Consider the following 6,000-nt stretch of genomic DNA (forward strand, 5'->3'; position numbering starts at 1 on the left):
GTTACATGACCTAATAATCTTTTCCATTTTTAGATGCTGCTGCCTGCCATGATGTTCTGTGTGATTTGTGCCACTCCCCAAGGACAAAGCAGACAGAGAGATCTTTGGTTTGGACAAGTCCAGCAGTGCTTCCTCCACCAGTCTCCCTCCACAGAAACCCAACTGTGGCAGCTCCTACAAGATGACAGGGCCACCAAAGCTCTTAGTAACTGCTACAATATAAAGCAAATATTTTTCTATCTCTTCTAACCCATCCACAAGACTGATCTAGTCCTTATGTACTTTGGTATTAGCAAGGGGGAGATCTGGTGATTTTTGTCCTGTAGTAGGTGTTGCATGTGGGCAGTGTCCAAGGAAGTCTTGCCAAATGCCATTCTCCTCCCATAGCAGCCCTGGGTGTTTAGCTTTTCTGCATATTAAATGTTTGGGGAAGTGTGACTTGGCTTTTGCTTTTTGAAAAAATAATGTAGAAAATGCCACTTTCATTAGTAATTTTTACCATGGAAGTGGCATTTCCTGGAGCAGCTCCCCATTAGATCTGTCCTACAGACTGCAGGGTTGCTGCCAGGCACCCCTGGCCTGGCTGGGTTCCCTCTTTCATGAACATACAGCCTCATTCTTAAAGGCAGCCTTGGAGATGGATTCTCTTTAAAGAGCTTTTAAGTGCCAGGACATGTGATTGAGGAGGAAACTTGTATCCAGTGATGTTTGGGGTGGGTATTTCCTTCCTAAGTCTTCTGCACATCTCTTTCAAGGAGAATGTGTTCATACCCATTTACTTGATGGCTGCTGAGTGCAAAGGTGATCCACAGGACTTGGGCAGCTCACTGAGTTGGTGTAGAAACTTGGAAGATGTGAAAATCAGGTGGCCATGCTTGGCTTTAAAAAGATTTCACTGACAGACTCTGAATGAATTAACTCTCTGGGGTTCAAACCAGCAGGCATTGTCAGATACAAGGGATTAAAAGGCTTTTTAATGTGGCTTAGTAGTGTACAGAAGATTGGCTTACTTGTATGAGCTCTTCTTTTGTCACATTGATCTTTATTTTGCATTGTGCTTAGTACAACAGAAACTGGAGGCTGAAGTCTTCTTTCCTGAATCATCTGACAGGACTTGGCCCTTTTATTGCTTAGTAAAATATTTTTTGTGAAGGAGGAATTGATTTTTGCCAGTGTAGCCACTGTTGAGTAATAGCTGAAGAATACCAAGTTGTAATAATTTCATGAGCACTGTATGTGGCCAGGTCAGTGAGAGGAAGTTACTATGTGTGGGTTGTACTTCTTTATATTACTTTCCTGTATAGATGTATTGATCCAACCTAATAGGGAGCTAGCTGATGAAGGAATAAAAGGCAATTCAGTGGTTCCCCTGTGTCAGCTGTATGTGACTAAACCTGTGAGGTGGTAATTATGGGAATGATAGCTCCAGTTCTGAGGGATGCAGCTGGTTGTCAGGCTGTAAACTAAAAATCATAGGAGGATAAAGTTGGCAGGGACTGATGGAGGAAAGACTTTGCAGAAGAGGGTGGATGAAGATGGGCCTTCCTCTCTGCACCAGTGTAAGTCACAAGGAAGGAAAGTTGACCAGCTTATTGTTCTTAAGATCTATTTTGTTTTAAATGTTTTGGTGCTGAGTAAGTGTTTTGTGGTCAGTACTTCCAGCCATTACTTCATGGGAGACTGAAACTGTGAGGTCAGGGTCTGCAGAGGTAGCCATGGCTGATGCACTGGGGATGCAACCTGAGAACTGGTCTGCTTGTATCTGGAGAAACAGTTAACCAGCACTTGAGACAGCAAAGTGCAAATGCAGTCACTAGTTCTGCTTCTTTTTTTGTCTATAAATAATATGTTTTAGAATAGTGGGTGGGTTTTCACATGCAGGTTTAATTAACCTTGGTACTCTGATGCGGTGGTTTGTGTTTGTTCTTTGATTATTATGGTGTAGGCAAAAACACATTATCAAAGGTAAGAACAAATTTATTACATAGACACCATTAATGTAAATATCCCAGTAGTGGGATGCTGGTCAGTGCCTGTTTCTCAGCTGAAAGGTAATCCAGCAAAAGAGGTTTTTCTTTTGTTGTCCTTTTATTCACCATTTATTGCACTGTTTTCACCACTTGCTGTATATAATCAATTGGTTGTCCCCTGCTGTTACCATGGATATTCAGTACATCGACATGGAAAAGAGACACATTTTTATGAGAAGGAAAAAAAAAATGCAGCTACAAAGCTCCTCTTGCACTGAATGACAGCTGTGCCATATTTTATGTGAATACAACCAGTAATGGCTTTTTGCTTCTTGTTCTTGCTGCACCTACACATAGACATCCCTCCTGCACCCTGTGTGCCATGAGGCTGGTGCCCAGGAGCTGCAGCTCCTGGTGTCCATTCTCCCTCCCTGCAGCAGGTGAGAAGGGCCAGAGGAAGGTTTGTGCCCTTGAAACTCAGGAGCACTTCATGGAAGAATGGCACATGCTGTTGGTTAGAGTGGTCCAGCATAAACAGGAATCCAAGACCCTCCCTTAGGCTCTTATGTCTGAGTTTTTTTGAGATCAAAGGAGAACATGGTATTTTGAACAAAATGTGCAAGGGCCCACCCTTCCTGCATTGCACTTCTGGTGGTATGTTCTGTCCTGCAGCTGTAATGCTCTACAGAAGGGTCTGGGTTTTTCCCCTCCCTGCCCTCCTTTAGTATGTATCATGAGAGAAATTGAATAGATGTTTTCACAGGAGTCTCTGATCCTACACTGCTCTCATTGTGCCTCTGTGTTCTGTGAGCAGAGCTACTGCATTAACAATTTAAGCCTGGCACCTCTAATTCATCTGAAGTTCATGTAATGTATTACTTACATTAGATCTAGGTGCCAAAACTGACCTGTAAACCTAAAATGAAATTGGGACTACAACATTAATTTCATTTAGATTGTGAAAATTAGACTATAAATGGAATTCCTGTGGGAACTGTGTAAATCTTCTTTGACATTGATGTAATGTAATTCTTTTCTTAATAGGGTAACTTTAAATTGTGTAACCAGTACATAGTTTAAACCAGCACAGATTTGCAGCACATTTTGCAGTAAGATGAGTACTAAGAGGAACATTTTGTGGTGTTTCTGAATTTAAGGATCACACTGTATAGCTTTAAAGCAGTTGACTAGACCATCAAGCATCACACCCCTTCCCCAGCCCTGAGCAGAGAGGTGATGACACAAAGCTGTGATGTCATTTGTCAAACATCTCCATCCCATCAATAAATACTAATTTATAAAATGCACATGCACAGGATAGCACAAATTCAGGGTAAAGATATATTTTATGTTCAAAACTCGAGTCAGAATTTGAATTTCAAGGTTAGTACCTGAATCAGAATTTCATGTCTGAATCACAATAGTTAATCCCTAATCTGGGAAAATTTTTAATAAAGACTTAGTTTTTCAAATTGGATCCAGGAATTCAAGATCTGACTAGCTCTGGAACAAAAATCTGTTTTCTCTTAATAGATGGCAAGTAAGTGTGCTTGTCTGATGCATGAAATTAAATTGAGGACTGAAATTATTCTGAATATTCAAATGTTCATGCTCTAGATGACAGCATATTCTGCTTGCTTTGCTGCTCTTTGTCTTAGGCATGGTTTTGTTTTTTTTTAAAGATAACATGTTCAGGTCTGATTCTTCAAGTTTAATTCTGCCTGTGAGTTAATTCAGAGGGCTGGATTAACACATTCACTGTCTGTGCATGAGAGCTCAGGCATTAGATTCTCTCTGCAGGGGAACATTTAAGGTACTTGAGATAATTTGGCCTACAAAAACAATAATTTTGAATGTTTTACTGCAAATAACTCACAATATCCTGACATTCTGTAAAATGTATGATAGTGCTTTTAAAAAGACTATGCTGGATGTTGGGACATCTCAAAACCTGCCTGAAGTTTTCTGGGTCTCTTACTCAGCAAGTCTTCTGTATTGTTTAAAATAATATTGTCCTGGTCCTGCTCTAAGCCAGTAGGTGCAAAAGCCTGTTAGATTGTGTAAGAGTCAGATCTTAATCATTTTTGATATCCAGAATTACCACTACAAGGCTGCCTTGCACAACACTTAATTCATCTGGGCCTCTATTAAACATGCTTTTGTGTCAGTAGAGTTCTTGAAATGAGTTGAATCTCCCAGACACAGCAGGTGCTGATGGCAGGCAGCCCTTGCATGTGCATTCTCCCTTCTGCATGCTTAGGGCTGATCTTCTGTCCTAATTATCTGTATGTCCTTCCAAGAAGGCATGCACTGCCTTTTCCTTGATGAAGGCAAGTTCTTTGTTCTTTCTCAGGTTTCATTCTGAGGAATGTCAAAGAACAAGCTTTAAGATTCTACCATGCTGTATTTGCAAAGTAAAGTAAAATGTGACAAATAGGAATCCACTTTAAAACAGAAAATTGCATATAAAACTCTACCACCAGCAAAGACTTGAGAGAGCTTTTGGCAGTTAAAAATTTACATTCTTCTCCCAACTCCTAAGAAAGAATGGTATGGAAAATACGTTTTGCACAAATATAGTTCCAAAAATGGGAAAAAAACCCCAGAATCTCAAACTTCATTGACAGAAATTTAGAACATCCTGAATTCTCTCATATTACAGCTTGACCCAGCCCTGCTCAATAATGAAAACAGTTTACAAGGGAAGGTAGATTTGCCTTTCTGATAAGGTAAAACTTTATAATTAAGGGTACTACTAATAAAGCTTGAGTGTTGCAGAAGCAGAAGTGACAGTCATGGCTTGAGACCTTCCCTGGCATGACTAGATGGGACTTTCAGCTACAAGGTAAAGCATTTACCACCTTACTCTTGCAATCTACAGTGAAAGTAGCCATGTATCATCCAATACATTCTGTATTGCAATCCTGATAATATTGGCTGCTAGGACTATAAAAACTGTTAAGAAATGTGAACACACTTAAGCTATAAAAATCATGTTGGCATGATTCAATAGACGCTCTGATCATTACACAATGTGCTTCAACAAAAAGAAAATGCAATTTAATTTGCTCCTGTCTGTGGTGTGTGCTGCACTGTGTTTGTTTCTTGCTTGGGAAAGAGGAACAGTAGAGAACAGGGCTGAACAGGTGTTTGTCCTGCAGCTGACCCCACAAGCAGCAGACTTGAACCAGACACAGAATTTTGCCTGAACAGAGGTAGTTGCAAAGTCAGAGCCAAGCATGCAAATTACCTCCTTTTCAAATGAAAGCTTTTATTGGCACAACAAGGAAATGTATAGCACAGACCTGGGTATACTGAACAACTTGTTCACCTACCAGAGGGAATCTTTTGAGATCTACATCTGAACGTAGTATCAGACATTAAAGTACACACTAGTTTGGTTTGTCCTAACAAGAAAAAAACAGAATTGAAGAAATATTTCCTAGTAGAAATTCAGTGGAAATATTTTATGCTGCAAATCCAGCATTCCAATATAGAATCTTTTTTTTTTTTTTCCAGTGAATGTATGCACGATCCAGTAATAAGAAAAGTTAGCAGAAACCTATTTTAGTAAAACCTCATTAATCACGGCAATCTGATATAGTATACCTGACATTCATTATATTTAATGAGAAATCACAAGGAAATGTGCTCATTAGTGGCTCTGGTATTGGACAGCTCTGTGAGAGGTACTTGTCTAAACCCTGTTCCAGTTATGTACATTTAACAAGCTCCACGAATAGCTCTGGGCTGCTTCCTGTTCCTCAGTTTATAACTGAAATGTTATAAAACCATGGAGGCTGCAGCCCAGGCTGGTATATAGGGGTGCTGAAATCTATGATTACAGGATTCTGTGATACGGTAACAGAATGGGGATTGAAGAGTTCTCTCAGCAGAATTAGTTCTCTGCTCTGAACCTGGTCTGCCCTCAATGCTGGGATGGAAAAGCAGCCTGTTCACTAATCAGCCTGGCTGTAATTAACATCTACCACTAGTAGTAACAGTGATGCTTCCTTGCATTCCCGAGTTT

This window comes from Oenanthe melanoleuca, chromosome 10, assembly GCF_029582105.1.
Source record: "Oenanthe melanoleuca isolate GR-GAL-2019-014 chromosome 10, OMel1.0, whole genome shotgun sequence".
Taxonomy (NCBI): Eukaryota; Metazoa; Chordata; class Aves; order Passeriformes; family Muscicapidae; genus Oenanthe; species Oenanthe melanoleuca.